Source organism: Suncus etruscus, chromosome 3 (genome assembly GCF_024139225.1).
Source record: "Suncus etruscus isolate mSunEtr1 chromosome 3, mSunEtr1.pri.cur, whole genome shotgun sequence".
NCBI lineage: Eukaryota > Metazoa > Chordata > Mammalia > Eulipotyphla > Soricidae > Suncus > Suncus etruscus.
Window position 1 is genome coordinate 39,514,087 of NC_064850.1, and position 16,660 is coordinate 39,530,746.

Genomic DNA, 16,660 nt, shown 5'->3' on the forward strand with positions numbered 1-16,660 from the left:
AGGATCAGATCTTTCTTTCCATGCCTTGATGAGGCTCAAAGGAGACTTTGCTAAAGCCCTTTGTGCCCAGAACACCTGGTCCTAGATATTTGTATTCTGGTCAGGGACAGAATCTTCACTGAAGGACCCAGGCACTCAGCTCACTCATCTGGGCATTCCCAGTGCTCATGACTGCCCCCTGCGCCCCAATTTGGACTATCATCAGCTATTTTCTGTGGGTAGTGCTGACGGACATTCTAGAGGGCTGAGACCAAGGGGGTTTATGGAATCTCTTTAACCTGTTCACTGGGGCTCCAATTCCACTTCTGAAAAAAAAAGCATGAGGGAAGAGTGTAAAGCAGGGAGGTGAAACCCCAGACATGAAGGTTAAAGAACCCATGAGTGAGGTCAGGCCACTGCTGTTTTTCCTTTCCCCGGTCCTGGGAATAAGATGCGGCTAGTACTCCTACTTCCCCTTGTTTCCTGGAAAAGTGGGATCCTGACATGGTCCAGCGCTGACAACAGATTCTGGGGCTTCCTTTGGTGGAGACATGGGGGATCCCTAAGCAAATGAACTCTCAAACTACCCCCACAACACTGGTAATTCCAGTGGAAGATTAGGAGAATTGACATCTACCTGGCCCCAAGAAGCAGTGCTTCTGGGGTCCTGTCACACCCAGTTGCCTGATGGTCACCTTCAACTCTCCCATAAATACTGCTCAGCTGGTTGCCACCCATTTCCCTGGGAAATGGTACATCTTGATGGTCACATGTGGGCATAGGGCAAAGTGTTCCCTCCAGAAACAATTACCTTTTGAGACCTCAGTTTCTTTCTTTTTAGGTTGCTCCTAGTAGAGCTCAGCTTAGTAGGTTCAGGGGTCAGCGTGGTTACACCCAGCAGTACATCTCCCCAACATCATTGGGTTAGTACCTGTGGAAGTTGGGCTATACTTCTCCTGGGGAGAAGTAGGGGGTGCCATGGATGGACCCAGAAAAAGTGAGCAGCACCCTTCCCCTTCTCCCTACATGCTTCACACAAATTTCTGTTTGCATTAATTTTTTGTGGGTCTTTTTTTTTAACTTCATTTATTGATTGGTTGGTTGTTTCTGGGCCACACCCAGTGGCGTTCAGGGTTACTCCCGGCTCTGCACTCAGAAATCGCCTCTGGCAGGCTGGGGGGCCATATGGGATGCCGGGATGAACCCGGATAAACCAGGTTCCTCCCGCATACAAGGCAAACGCCTTTGTAGGGCTTTTCAACAGGGCTTTCAAATTGACTGACAGGCATTTGAAAAACACCATGACTGACAAGAATTATGATGTTAGCTTATAATGACATGATTATTTCATTTCTTTCTTTTACTTTTCTTGTTTTGTTTTGTTTGGGGGCCACACCCAGCGGCGTTCAGACGTTACTCTTAGCTCGGCACCGAAAAATCACTCCTGAGAGACCATATGGAATGCCAGGAATAGAATCCTGGTTAGCTGCGTACAAAGCAAACGCCTTATGCACTCTGCTCCAGCCCTATTTGTTCCATTCTTATTAAGGCAAATGTCCTATGGCCCAATACTTCCTAAAGCCTTCTTGTGACCCACCACTAGAGGTCACCATAGATAAGGGGGCCCCCGATTATTTTTTCTTTCCTTCCTTCCTTCCTTCCTTCCTTCCTTCCTTCCTTCCTTCCTTCCTTCCTTCCTTCCTTCCTTCCTTCCTTCCTTCCTTCCTTCCTTCCTTCCTTCCTCCCCTCCTTCCTTCCTCCCCTCCTTTCTTCCTCCCCTCCTTCCTTCCTTCCTTCCTTCCTTCCTTCCTTCCTTCCTTCCTTCCTTCCTTCCTTCCTTCCTTCTTTCCTTCCTTTCTTTCTTTCTTTCTTTCTTGCCACACCCGGCGGTGCTCAGGGGTTACTCCTGGCTGTCTGCTCAGAAATAGCTCCTATCAGGCACGGGGGACCATATGGGACACCGGGATTCGAACCAACCACCTTTGGTCCTGGATCGGATGCTTGCAAGGCAAACACCGCTGTGCTATCTCTCCGGATGATTTTCTTCCTTGGGATGTTATCTGTCTCACATATCCACCCCAGACCGGCCGGGCCAGGAAGGCAGTGGGAGAGAAGCACAGGACTGTTGGGGTAGTCTGGGAAGGCTGAGTGGGTGATGTCAGAGGAAAGGTGTGGGGCAGAGTAATGGGAATTTAGGAATCAGGTCCTTGTGCTCTGCCCCAGCTTGACTCTGATCTAAGCCTGGACTTAGGAAGGCCCCCTAAAAGTTCTCTGCTTCCTGTGGCCATTTCTACCTCTAGGCTGGGACCCCCGGAGTGAATCTGGTGAGGTCCCATAGGGGTTGAACGCTGTCCCCGTCCAATCCCCCTCTTTAGTAGCTGTTATTGTTCACCTTCAGAACACATCAGCTGCTGGCACCGAACCAGGAACTTTGCGGGGGGGGGGGGGCTCATAGACCATCGCATTGAAAACATCACCGTCCTGCATACTGCAGGGTCTTGAGAGGCCCCAAATTCAGAAAGAGAAAGGCATCTAGGCAGGCAGGGTATAGCATTCCACCCCTACTCGGGCAGGTAACTGTAGATGGAGGTAAAAATGGGGCGCACGGACTAGGGTTGGGTTGGTGCTCTATTCACGCAGCCCTTCCCGGGAAGATGGGCGGTGTGCGGGGATGGGAGGGGTTTGCTGGCAGCCCTGCCCGACCTGGGCTTTGGTGACTACCTAGAGACAGCGCAGGAACAAATGCCCGGCCTCGAGGGAGGGACGAGGAGGCGCGTCCGCCCTCCGCAAGTCCCCAAGTAAGCCACGTGGGTGGGGAGCGTGTCACACACGCCCACGCGCCTACCGACACCTCCCCACGTCCCCGCCACCTGCTGCTGTGTCCCGGTGTGTGTGTGTGTGCGCGCACCCTCCTTGCACCCGAGCCAGGTGGGGGGTTACGTCTTTGCGTGGACCCCAGCGTAGAAAGGGGGGTAGAGGGAGGAGTCGGGACGCAGCCCCGCCGCCGAACCCCCACATGCAGCTCTCCCCCACCCTCTCCCCTGCCGTCCCCTCCCCTCGGCTGCCGCAGCCCCGCTAGTCGCGCGCGCGTCAGCGTGGGTTCCCCCGGAGCGAGTCGCTAGGTAACCCGGGGCGGGCTGCGCAGCCCCGGAGCTGGGGAAACCCGCGCGCGTCGTCAGCAGGGGAGTTGGGGGGATGCACGGCCCACCCCGATTAGGGCCTGCAGAGCCCGGCAGCTGCCGCCCGCTAGCTTGATCCCTGGCGGGGACCCCCCCCCCCTGGCTTTCCAGCATCTTCTGCCCTGGCCCAGCCCGTGCGCAATCGCCGGCCGCCGCCGCCTCCGGTAAGCTGCGCTCTGGCGCTTGGCGAGGCGCGGAAGACCTGGGGAGCGCGCGGCTAGCCAAGGCAGCTCCCGCCACAGCGGCTTGCTGGCCGGGCCATGTGCGAAAGTTTCTGGGGCTCGTCTCCCCGCTGGGCGCGTAGCGCGGGGTGCAGCGGCGCGGTGGGTGGGGCGGCGCGGTCCTGCCAGGCGCCCGCCGCCCCTCGGCCCCCGCGGGGCGCAGCCCTGCGCGCTCTCAACGCTCTCTCTCTCTCTTTCCCTCCGCGCTGCCTGCCTCCCCGAGGTTCTTCCTCCCGCCGAGCTCCGGTGCGGGGCATGAGGAGCCCCGGGGCGCCGCCCGCACACCACCCGGCTGCGCGCACACCTCGCCAGCGGCCGACCGGGACATGAGCAGCGCGCAAAGGGGCCAGCGTCCGGAGGCCAGCCCCAGTCGGCGGCGACCAGCGGGTCGGCTCTGCCCGGGAGAATGAGGCAGGAGCAGCCGGCCGCTGGCTCTTCCTCTTCCTCCTCCCCCTTCTCCTCCTCCTCCTCCTCCTCTTCATCGCCTTCCTCCGGCTCCCCGGGCCCAGGCCGGGCTGTGGTTTTGCTGTGTGCCCCGCGCGCCCCCCGCCCGCCTCCGGATGCGTTGCTCGGTAAGCCAGGCCCTCAGCCTCGGGAACAAAGCCCCTTCGATTGGCCCCACTACACGGCCTCGGGAACCCCCCTGCTTCACTCCTATCTAGAGCTCGGAAGCCTTAGGGGCTTCCTATAGCACCCCTCCATCGCCCCTGATCCCCAGAGTCTGCCCCGTGCCTGGGATACTTGGGGCTTTTAGACTTGGTTCTGGGAGGCGGTGAGGAGATGCGGGCTTGGCTCGCAGGCTGAAGACCTGTTTGGTCTAGATAGTGACATAACCTGGGCTCTGAGTCCTCCATCAAGGGGGGGGGGCCCAGTTGTCTCCTCCACTCACTTACCCCTGTGTCCAGGCTGTGCTGGGGGACACTGCATTGAAAGCACCCTGGGAAATAGGTCTCTTTCCCGCCCGCCCTCCCCCATAGCTCAGATTTGGAAACTGAGGTCCAGAGAGATGTTTTGACTCAATCAAGGTCACAAGGCCAAGGAAGTGAGGGAACAGGAAGGGATCTTGGAGTGCTCTCTGCACTCTCTAGCCTTTCTGAGGTTAGTCCTGCACCCTGTTTAGACAGCTGGCGCCCATAGTGCCCGGGTGTAGGAGGGGAGGCAACCGTAGAGACCAACTGTGTGCCTGGTAGCGGCTCTTCCTGGGATTTTTGGTCAATCTAACATATCCCCCCCATTGTTGTTGCTAACCCAAAAGGTGGACTGGAGGGATTATTGAGGGTGGGGAGGGTTTCTTTGACTGAAGAGGGCTGAGATTTTCCTGGGGTGTCGTCCTCCTGGAACCTGAGGTTTCTGGAAGGCAGAGAGGCACCTGCTCATATTTTTCTGCGTATATGTACCCTGGATGTGCTGTTTGCTCTTAGGATAGTGTCCTCAATATTTGGGGAGGGGCTGAGTGGATGTACCTGGGGGCTTCTCTCCCTAATTGTTTAAGTGCTGAAGACTGTAGAACTGGTCATGTGGGACATATCCTGACTTGGGCCTGCCTGGTCCCTTGAATTTGACACTTCTCAGCACCACACACCAAGGGAAGGAGTTTGCCTGTCAATGGGACAACTTGGGCTTGACCTCAGGTTCTCTCTATGGCTTGCAACTGCTTTCACTGCTTTGGGATATCTAGAGAGACTCTGAAGGCAGAAGCTTGTTTTGAGCGGCTTGTCTGATGGGTTGAGCCCCAAAGTGTGGAACTTGAGTGCTATGAAACGTGCAGGATTGGTAGGAGCTCAGGAGTCAACCCCTCTATGCAGGGCTTCAGTTTTTCTGCTAGTGAAGGAACCAGGAGGGAGGTGAATGATGGCTGAGGGACCTTGGGTGGATGGGAGTGGTAACAGGCCAGCACTGGGCATGGGAGCTGACAAGCTGCTGTGCTTTGGATCAAGAGCTTTTTGTGAGGAGGTTGTTGGTTTCTAAGAGAGCCCCCAGTGCTGAGCAACTGTGAGCCCCTGGTTCCACCTGGAGGATGTGAAACGGTGTAGTGTTTTATTGATGGAACTAAAGCTTGAGTGGCTCTGAAATGACCTGAGGTGCCAGATTTGGATGGTGGGACCTGTTTGGCATTTCACTTGGAGAAATGACATTTGTGCCTGAGAACTGATGAAATGTCAAGTGTGCCACTGATGACCAGCAGCTAGAAAAGGGCCTTAGGCAGCTCTGATGTGGCCCTTCCAGATAGAATCCATCTCTATGGCCTGGAGCCAAGAATGCCCTTTTCTGTTTGCTGATGGGTGGGGTTCGGTTCCAGGACACGTGTGTGGGGTGACCAAAACAGTTGACCACAGGCCATTTCTGCTTTGGCTTTACCACTGCTTGTTGAGGACGGCTCAGTACAACAATTTGACACTTTGGTCCTGCCTGAATGGGCTTGTGCAGTCTCTTAAAGATGTGGTTTAGTGAACCTTTCTTTTTTTCTTTTTTCTTTTTTCTTTTTTTTGTTTGTTTGTTTTTTGGGTCACACCTGGCAGCGCTCAGGTGTTCTATGTTCAGAAATCGCTCCTGACATGCTTGGGGGACCATATGGGATGCCGGGATTCGAACCACCGACCTTCTGCATGCAAGGTAAACGCCTTACCTCCATGCTATCTCTCTGGCCCCTTAGTATACCTTTCAAAGTAAGACTCTCAGAAAAAATGGACAGCCCTACTTGCTCTTGGGAAGCTCAACTAGTGGACTTTGAAAGTGAAAGATTTCCCATGGTGACAGTCACAGAGGTCTCGGTGAAATTCACAAGTTCCCAGGGTGAAATTCTTTAAGCTCCCACCGTGTTCAAAGTCAGGTTTTTGCCTTTTGTGGAGGCTGTTTTCCTCTTTTCATACAGGTGTGTGTGTGTGTGTGTGTGTGTGTGTGTGTGTGTTTTGTGGGGGGTTGTGGAGAGGTTGCTGTTCAGCGCCTGCTGACAATCAGGAAGGCCTAGCAATAAAAAGGAAAAGCTGAGAAACGATCTTCACTCAATGCCTTTGGAAATGAACATCTAATTAAAAACAAACTCTTTGTAAGCCATCTTGTATCCCATGCTGGCTTTTGGAAGCCAGATTCCCCAGGCCAACACATCTCTGGTGTCTGATATTTGGTTTGGAATTCATCAGCTTGCTTCGGTCCTTGGCTCTCCCCTCCCAGCTCCCAACAGGGAGGAAATGGGCTCTCAAAGAATGGACGCTTCAGGCCCAGAGTGATAACGCAGTGGATAGGGTGGTTTGCTTTGCTCACAGCCAACCCAGGTTCGATCCCTGGCATTCCATATGGTCCCCTGAGTCTTCCAGGAGTAAATTTTGAGTGCAATGCCAGAAGCAACCCCTGAGCAATGCCGGGTGTGGTCCCAACCTCCCCCCAAAAGAAATAATGAACGCTTCCATTTTCATGTTTTTTGGTCTTCTATCCCTCTCATTCTCTAAAACTGAGCTTTTCCACACCGCATGTACAGCACAATCCTGAGACAGAATATTTCAAGTTGCTAAGATTTGCGTGGGGAGCACAGGAGAAGTTAATGAACCACCATAACTCAAAGTTTACCTGGTTGGGGTCCCTTTTCTCACCTGGAAGTCATTACTCTCAGAACCCCTTTGATGTGCATCCTAAGAACCAGTGTTCGGAGAACATGGATTAAGGGCTTGGGCATTTGTTCTGAGCTCAGGATGCAAGAAGGTACCTTGGGGACAAGGTGCAGGGAGGAGATGAGCGACCTTTAGTCACCCTGGATGTATTCCTGACTCTCTTTGTTAATTGGCTTGGCGACCTTGGACAAGTTCTTCCCCTTGTCTAGGTGTCCCTCGGGGTATGTGCCTGAATTACGTGTCCCTGTCAAGGTCCGTGTCTGTGTGTGTATTTGCATGTGTGATGCCCACACCAGGTGATACTCGGCAACGCTAAGCCAGAGTCCTCAGACTGTGGATGCAGCTAGTTATTAATAGCTCTAGAATGCTCCGTACTTTAAGGTTATATAACATTTTCAATTAGACAGCCATAAACCAGGTAAGGAACCAGTCATTATAAAGACATTCCCCCTTCCCCTAAGGGGACTTTGCCCTAGTACCACTTCCGGCTTAGGGCAGTGATGTCAGTTTCCCTATGCAGGTTCTTAGCATGGTCAGATCTCAGCACCCACCCCAGAGTGTTAGCAAGACCCTTAATTCTCCTTTTGAGTGTCTTGTGGTGGGCACAGTAGAAGTCTTTATGTCTTTTGGGATTCACAGAGGGAAAGAAGACTGTATAGCTGCATGTTGGGGGACACCCACTCAGATTTCTAACCCAGGCTGCTCGTGGAATGTAATTACTCTTTGCTGTTGTTTGGAAAACGGAAAATACTTTAATGAGAATCCAGTAGTAGCGTGAGGTTCTGAGATCTGAAGGGGCTGTTTGTCGCATCCCTGAGATGCTTGTTTTCTGGATTGTCACTGCCCGCTCATGAAGGGCAGTCAGGAAAACTGGGGGACCAAGTCATGACCTGCTCCACCCTAACCTACTGCTTTATGAGGACCCCCAACAGCAGAGCTGAAGTGGGTTTCTCAGGCACACCCCATTTAGTGCTAGGCAGAATTCTTCCTTGCTAGATGTGTTCTATTGGGTGTAAGTCACCCTATCCTGGCACCTCCTTACCTCTGGAGCTGCACTGGCCTGACACAATAGTATGTGTCCTCTGCTCCTGAGTACCCCATGTTGGCACTAGGAGCACAAGCAGATGTGAGGGAAGAAGACGTTTGGGGCGAGCTTCTGCCAATCAGCTTCCATAGTTAGGATTTGGGTTAGAAATTTGGCTTCTAGAAAAAAAGAAAGAAAGAAAAGAAATTTGGCTTCCTGGTTTTTTTCTATTGAATGTGCTTAATTTTGAGTTCTTTAGAATAAGCTGAGGGGTACACTTAAAGGGTTAGTGCTGGAGGTTTTTTTGGGGGAAGAGCTAGAATCACTCTCTTGGGCTCGTGTCACCTGGAGCTCTGCAGGAAGCTGTCACGAGCTGGCACAGGGCACAGGGCGGGGGGTGGGGGTGGGGGGGAGGCAGGCATTGCTGGTGTGGCCTCCTGGGATGGGCCACAGAATCCAAATTGCATAACGGAAACTGAAGAGGAGTGTAGCAGGATTCCCCCCTGCAAACGGTACACCGAAAGAGGAAGTGGAGGAGCTTAAAACATTCCCCTCCAGTATTTAGGATTTTGCAGATATTGTTGGAGAGGGCTAAAGGAGATAAGGTGCATGCCTTGCATGCTGCAGGCTCTTGTGTGATTCCCAAGTACCCTGATGACCACCACAGTGGTCCCTAAGCACAGAGCCAAGACTAAGCCCTGAGCACTGACTGCAAAAAGGAAGAATTTGCACTACTACAGCTGGCAGCTGGCTCCGAGGGCTGAAACACATTCATTGCATGTAAAGCTCTGGGTTCGAGACTGAGTGTCTCTGCCTCTTCCTTCCAAGCACCACTCTGAGAAAGAATTCAAGAAATTAGGAGAAGAAAGCACACAAATAGAAAGCACACAGAGCAGGACTTTGGGGGAAATGTGGGCTGGGAAGAACTTTTTGAACCACCCAATGGAGATGTTGTCGCATCCGATATATTTCCAGGCCTGCAGCTGTCCACCCACGTTAGTCTAGTGCTGCTGGCTGCTCCATGCTGATAGGTCTCCAGCCCTGGGTAAGCACCATCTGTGCCCAGGACAAGAGATTTTGGAAGTCACTGCCATCTGCTATAGCCCCAATGCCCATCCTATTTGTCAAAGAATAAACTAACAAAATACCATTCCACCTGAACGATGCCTTGGTGCCCTATTCTGGGTGACATTTCAGCAGGCAGGACCCTCTGGCCACTCTCTTGGAATTTTTTTTTTTTTTTTTTTTTGGTTTTTCGGCCACACCCGGTGATGCTCGGGTTACTCCTGGCTATGTGCTCAGAAATCACTCCTGGCTTGAGGGACCATATGGGACACCGGGGGATTGAACTGCGGTCCGTCCTGTTAGCACGCACAAGGCAGATGCCTTACGGCCTACATCAACCACTTTGGCCCCCACTCTCTTGGATTTCTAACATTCATCAGTCAAGACCTTCCAAGGTTCTCGAGAGTTAATTTACAAAACAGAGGAGTCAGGGAGTGAGATAAATTTCTTCCTCATTGATCTGGTGGCTGGAAAAGTTGTTTGTTTGTTTGTTTGTGTTTTGGCCACACCTGGTGACATTCAAGCTTTACTCCTGGCTCTGAGCTCAGAAATGACTCTTGGTAGGCTTGGAAGACCATATGGGGTGCCAGGGATCAAACCCTGATTGGTTGCATGCAAGGCAAATGATTTTCTTGCTGTGCAATCGCTTCAGCCCCTGCGGACCTTTTTGATTGTAGAACTGAGAAATAATGCTTCTTGCCTCGTGAGATCTGTCAAGTCTGTGATTTTTGCCTTCAAATCTGGAGAGAGCAGATGGTCAGTAGCTTGAGCTGCTGACCAGGGTGTCAGTAGGTGTGGCAAGGAAAAGACAAAGAAAAAAAAAATCTAGCCTTCCTAGAGGCAGGGGATAGTAGGGTAGGGGTGAAGAACAGAGCTTCAGATTTAGGGTTACATGTGAGGCCATGATGGTGTTTGAGCCACAGAAAGTAGAAAAGTGTAGCACTTGTTTTCAGTTCCTTGGAGCTGCATTGATTGGCTGCAGAAGTCTCATGTTTACAGGCTGTCCTCACCCATTGCTTGGTGCTTATTACAAGTGTGATGTTGTACACAGAGCTGGAGCTCATGACTTCTGGGGCACGGAGACTGGAGTGTCTTGGTATTTGCTGAGCTAAAACTGCTCCGGTGCATCTGCGTCACCTTGGTTGTTAGTGAGGTGGGGGAGTTTTGGGGAAGATCATTATGGTTCTGTTTCCTAAAACTCCACAGAGCTGATGAAGAAGGGGGCACTCCTTCACCAGCCTGATACAGAGATAGTGGGGTTCCCTCACCCCAGTTGCAAGGCTCCATCTGTTGCTCCAGTTTGGGGGTCCTGACCAGCACCTCACTTCAGATGCCAGAGAAATTATACATACTCAAAATAGTCTTTGGTGTATGGTCCTCATCCCACCATGTATCCTTTCCTTTTTTTTTTTTCTTTCTGGTTTTGTTTTTGGGCCACACACGGTGTGCTCAGAAGTTACTTTTGGCTCCACGCTCAGAAATTGCCCCTGACAGGCTTGGGAGACCATATAGGATGCTAGGGATCAAACCCGGGTCTGTCCTGGGTTGGCCGTGTGCAAGGCAAATGCCCTACTGCTGTGCTATCATTCTGGCCCCCTTCCTTTCCTTTTAACTCAGGAAACGGGTGACAGTGACAGTCATCTCCTTTTAATGATCCATATTGATGTGTCTGCTATTTTAAAATAAAGTGGATTTGCCGGGAGCACACCGCTCCCCAGCTGCAAGTGATGGATGGTTGAGGGAAGCCCCTGATCACCCAGAGGGAGGGCTGAATCCTGTGCTCTGGTGATACCAGCCCATCACCCTTCCCATTAAAGGCGGACCTGGGGGAATGGGGTCAGCCAGCCTCTCCTTGAAGTCTCTCATCCTGCAGGTTCTGATCAATGTTTGTGGGGTACTTCTCCCCAAATTGACAAGCTCCTGTCCCAGGGTTCCTGTTTCACTGTGACTGCTTTAGGCTGTCTATGCCTCCCCACTCCAGGATGTTGCTGCTGAGTTTGGGGGTGCACATCTGTTTAGCTCAGGTGCTCTCTCCTCCTGCGTCTCGCCCTCATTTTCCCACTGGACCATTGTGGGGTATCAATGAGGCTCTGGCACTGGCTTTGCTTTCCCAGGTGGGAATAGTAGCTGTCCTGTGTCTTCAGAACTGTCCTGATCATCCACATCAGGGTCCTCACCCTACCTCCTTGCTCTTCTGGGTTATTTCTTGGCTGCTGTGGGGAGGTCTGCAAGCTAAGAGGAAACACCTGGATATTGGGGTTTAGGAATTATTGCTTCTCAGTGTCCCCCTTCACTTCCTAGGACCTAAAGAGCAGCTGAGGACTGGGCATGAAGGTTCTGCAGAACCGTGACCTCAGGGGAAGGAGCAGAGAATCTGGGTCACTCCTCCTAGGTTACCCCCAGTTAAGTCAGTTGAGAAAACCCAGAAGCACAATTTCCTGTGAGCCTACCCTGTGCCAGCCCATCCTGGGTCTTGCTTCCGTGCTGGTACATCCTGGCCCCACTTGCTCATCCTGGCTCCTTCCCAACTCATCTGAACCCACCCCAGACCATCCTGAGTCCTTCCCCAGTTTGTCCTGAGACCCGCCCTGCCCGTCCTGAGCCCTGTCCCTGTGCTCAATGTGGCCCCGGCCACCTTCTCTGTACCCTTTGCCCTCCACTCTTCAGTGTACCGAAAAAGCCTCAGGGGATCCCAGTAGAAGGACAGAGGCCCCACGCCGCCTTCTGTTTGCAAGGGCGTCCCACAGCAGGACCAGGAACCCAGGGAGACCTTGGGCCTATTCCTCTTTCCCACCTCCTGCGCTTCATTGCTTCTCCCCTCAAGACACACCAGCCTCCTCTCCCTTGCTGAAACCCATGCAATTGTCCGGTGCCCTCTGAACACAGGAACCTCGTCTTCCAGACAGGGATCTAGCAGAGTGAATGGAACTGGGCTGCTGACCTTGGCCCTCCCACCCCTCCACACTGCCAGCTGATCTTAACTCCAATAGGGCAAAGGAAAGCTTGACTCCAAAAGCCCCTTTTGTCTAGGGTGCCTCGTACCTGCATTGCATTGTCAGGGCGAGTCTGGAAATGGTCCAACCCCTCTCTAGATGGTCAGCCCCTCCTGCATTGCATTGTCAAGAGGAGCCTGAAAATAGGCTCTATGTGAAATTTCCAGAAAAAGGATGCACCCCCACACTCTACAGCTAACCTGTCCCTCAGCTTCTCTTAATCTCCCGAGTCTCCTTGCTCCCAGAAACACTCTCAGAACCTGGCCACACACATGTACCCCAGTGGGCCTGAGCTTGGCAGGAAGTGGAAGGGACAAGGGTGGAGATATCTTAGACTCTGCCTGGCCACCTCCCCTCCCGTGCTTAAGCAGGGGGATCACAGGGCTCCAGAAGGTTCTTTAGCCCATTCTCTCTCTCTGTGTCTCTGTCTCTCTCTGTCTCTGTTTCTCTCTCTCTGTCTCTGTCTTTCTATCTCTCTGTCTCTCTTTCTCTGTCTCTCTGTCTCTCTCTCTCTCTCTCCCCACCCACCTGGAAAGAGGAGCAGAGAGTTGTCCCAGGGTCTGGGAAAACTGCCCTGAGAGACACTGTCCCAGGTAGAAACAGGGAGAGATTGACAAGATTCTGTGTAGGGCTGAGGGTAGGCAGGAGAAGGAGCATTCAACATCAGTCCTGCTGATCTCCTTCCAGCTTCAGACCCAAGTGGTGAGGCTGGGAGTGGCTGAGGTGTGGGGGTGGTGGTACTCTCTTGGCTGGAGGAGATGAGAACTTTGCTCTGTGTCTTTCCAGAGGAGGCAGGAATGTACCCAGCACTCAAAGATGCAGCAGAAGACTCATAGGGCCCAAGGAATGAGTCTAGAAGTTGGAATGGGCTTGGTAGGCTGCAGGTGACTATTTGAGCCAAGCTGTGTGTCCTCTGTGCCTGTGCAAAGGACCCTTAGTGCTGGTTTGAGGAGGGTTCCCGTGTGTTGGATAATGGAGAGCCATAGGTGGTATTTGAGATGGGGTGAAATGCAGTAGCAGCTGGTCCAGTTCTGTGCCTGCTCCTGGGGCTTCTAATTACAGGGAAACCAAATGGGAAAGAACATGATTAAGGGTCAAACCCATGGACATCCCTGTTGGCACTCATTTTCCACACACACATCCCTGAGTTCTCTGGGTCCTTCCAGGGTTCCGAGGGAAAGCAAGGTGCCCGCTGGCCCAGGAACTTGCTGCCCAGCGCTCATGGACTCTGGCCAGCAGGAAATGGAGCGGGCAGTGTCCCAGCCGGACGCAACGAGCCGTGGGCCCCTATTGCCTCTGCAAACACTTTCCAGCTGCTCCTGGCCTCAAAACACCATGCACAGACCTATATCTGCCACTGAGAATCCAGGGCACTGTCCGCAGACCAGCTTCCTCGAACTGCCCCAAGCGGCCATTCCATGAGCGGGAAAGGGGGGTCAGTGCTGGAGAAACACAGATCTGGGTGACCACGACTAAGACATGAGTGTGCTGGGCAGCTGATTCCACAGAAGGGTCACATAGGGGACATCCCGGGGTCATATACCTATGTGTGTGAGTCTGTTCATACTGCAGCATTTCCCAAAGAGATCAGCTCGTTCCACAGGGCCATGGGATGGTACCTGGCTGCTTCTCACCTGGCAAAGGTCTCTTTAGTCGATGCCGGCTGCCAAGTCATGCTGAGCCCACAGGGGCCTAGGCAGCTGCTGTTCTTTGGGGTGCATCTCTCAGAGGAGAGGGTCCAGTAGAAGAACATATCTGCCTGCTTGGATGCCCCATGGAACAGTCAGCAAACAGGCTCAGAGAGGTGAGGCAAATGGCTCAACTTTATGCAGTGTTCGCTCTGGGTGTGATATCATCAATCAGTCTCTGTGGTTGGGGTGTCTCCTAAGCAGTGTTCAGAAAGCCCAGCGGTCCACCAATTATCTTGATCAACCTTGATCGTGAGATGATGCCAGGGTTCAAAACTGAGGTGTTGGTAGGGTCCTGTAGTCTAAGGGTTAACTGCCCATCCCTGGTGGTGGTCAGGGTCTCCAGGAGCAATGAAAATGTTGTAGGGATGAAAATGTTGTAGGGATAGTGTAATGCCAGGGATTAATCTGGGTTGGCTGTCCACAAGGCATGCACCTTTACCTCTTTATCATCTCCCTCACCCTCCCTCTCCCTCTCTCTCTCTCTCTCTCTCTCTCTCTCTCTCTCTCTCTCTCTCATTTTTGGGCCACTGCAAAGATGCTCCTAACTGCACTCAGGAATCATTCCTGGCAGGTTCGAAGATCATATGGGATGTTGGGGAAGGAACACATGTGCAAAGCAAACTCCCTCTTCACTGTACTATTGCTCCAGTCCCTCCTTTCCTTTCCTTTCCTTTTTTTTTTTTTTTTTTTTTTTTTTGGTTTTTGGTTTTTGGTTTATACCTGGCAGTGCTCAGGGGTTATTCCTGGCTCCTTGCTCAGAAATCGCCCCTGACAGGCACAGGGGACCATATGGGATGCCGGGATTCGAACCACCGTCCTTCTGCATGAAAGGCAAACACCTTACCTCCATGCTATCTCTCCAGCCCTTCCTTTCCTTTTTTTAAGAGGTAACCTCCTCAAGTAAACTCCTCAAGCAGTATTTAGGGGACCAGGGGCCATTTATCGTAATGCTCGGCCAGCTAGGCTAGAAGAATCGTAGCACTATTCAGGCACAAAAGTGCAGGGATCACTAGCAATATCCACTGGTACTCAAGGACCAACAGGTATGTGCTTGATTATGTTCTCTAGGAACCAGGTGATGCCAGGAATTTAACAATTAAACTGTTTTTAATTTAACTCATGGGCCCCAGAGTGATTTTCTAGCTCACCTCACGATCCTTGAGGATGCCAACACTCCAGGCTGCAGACATGTTGGTGGAAGTAGACAGTGGGTGCTCTCACTGCTGGGTCGACACCCAGATAGTCTTCTTATCTCTTTATCTCTCCTTCTTCCTGGAATCTCCATGGCAGGATCCTGAACCACCAGAGTCAGAAGGGAGAGCTTTAATGTGTCTCCCCAACCACTTTAGTGATGCCTTTTTGTTAGTTAGTTTTTTGTTTTGTTTTGTTTTTTTTGGGTTACACCCAGCAGAGCTCAGGGGTTACTCCTGGCTCTACATTGAGAAATGGCTCCTGCCAGGCTCTGGAAACCATATGGGATTCCGGGATTAGAACCACTGTACTTCTACATGCAAGGCAAACGCCTTACCTTCATGCTATCTCTCCGGTCCCCTTGGTGGTGCCTTTTAATTTCTGCAGCTGCTTTGACTGTGAGAGCAGGTTATCCAAGAAAATAAGAATAGTTCTTTGGGGGCTGGAGCAATAGCACAGCAGGGAGGGTGTTTACCTTGCATGCTGCTGACCCAGGTTTCATCCCAGCATCCCATCCTGGCGCAGAGCCAGGAGGAACTGCTGAGCACTGCCAGGTTTGGCCCACACACCCACCAAGAAATCAGAATGTTCTTTGGACCAGCTTGGGAGTGTTTAGGGCTCTGGTGTCAGAGGGTCCAGGATCTCAGGGAGCCCTGTGCATACTGGAGTTTTAGTCTAAAACCACACTAGCAAATCTCCACCCCTCCTTTACTTGCTGCTGTGCTGTTTTCAGCACCACGGACAGTGCTGCGCCCACTGTGAACGGGGAAGGCTTAAGGATTGGAAGGTGATTTCTTTACAAGGTGGAAGGGAGCTTCTGGAATGACGTGGCTCTTTCCACTGCACCCACCTTCACCAGTGCCTGCTCTTGAATGCCTGAGAAGCTGCTGGCTGACGTCATGGCCCTCAGCCTCTGAGGCTTTAGAGGAGCGTGGTTCCTCCCTTATCAGTGTCTGTCACAGCCCCAGGGAACAGGGCAGCAGTGCCAGGCCACTTTCCCAGAGTATTTTTCCCCCTCCAAGCCTGGTAAATACAGGAATCCGAGAAATGATGTTTGGAGAGCTGTGTGTTGTTGCTGGCAAGTCTCCTGGGTTTCCCACCTTATTTCTTCGCATCTTAATGAAAGAGGAAAGCCCAGCTCTGGGAACAGTCCCCAAGGGCTGGGAGCTGATGTACATTGTGCGGTTTTGTGGGCACTGATTTCAGGGAGATCGTGATGGAGACATTTGGAGCATCTGACCTTGGTGTCTCTCATTCGTTTTTGTTTGTTTGTTTGTTTTTCTGGTCAAGGACCTGCCCTTTTCTGACCCAGAATGGCAGGTCCTGGTGGGCACCCAGCTCTGTTTGATGCTGTTCTCAGAGACAAATCATGATATGTCCTGCAGTTTTCTGCCTCCATCTGGGTCAGAATCTCCAGCTCCACACCACATACATCCTGTCCCACTGATGGCGCTGCTCAGTGCAACAGAAGTGGACATGCCACTGGTTAGAAATGTGGTGACGGGGCCGGAAAGATAGCACAGCCATGTTTGCCTTGCAAGCAGCCAATCCAGGACCTAAGGTGGTTGGTTCAAAACCCAGCGTCCCCTATGGTCCCCCATGGCTGCCAGGAGTAACCCCTGAGCGCTGCCAGGTGTGGCCCACAAACCAAAAAAAAAATGTGGTGACATCCATTACCCTCCAGAACATTCCAGTCCCCTGACTTCAGGGGC

The 16,660-nt window shown here is 52.3% G+C and overlaps 1 long non-coding RNA gene across 1 annotated transcript in view; it reads left to right on the forward strand.

Moving 5' to 3' along the window:
* Nucleotides 1-3,566: 3,566 nt before the first annotated feature.
* Nucleotides 3,567-16,660, forward strand: part of LOC126003650 (uncharacterized) — a 46,455-nt gene continuing 33,361 nt past the window's right edge. Inside the window, exon 1 of the long non-coding RNA XR_007493819.1 lies at nt 3,567-3,951. This is a non-coding gene — a long non-coding RNA (uncharacterized LOC126003650). The remainder of the gene's footprint in view (nt 3,952-16,660) is intronic.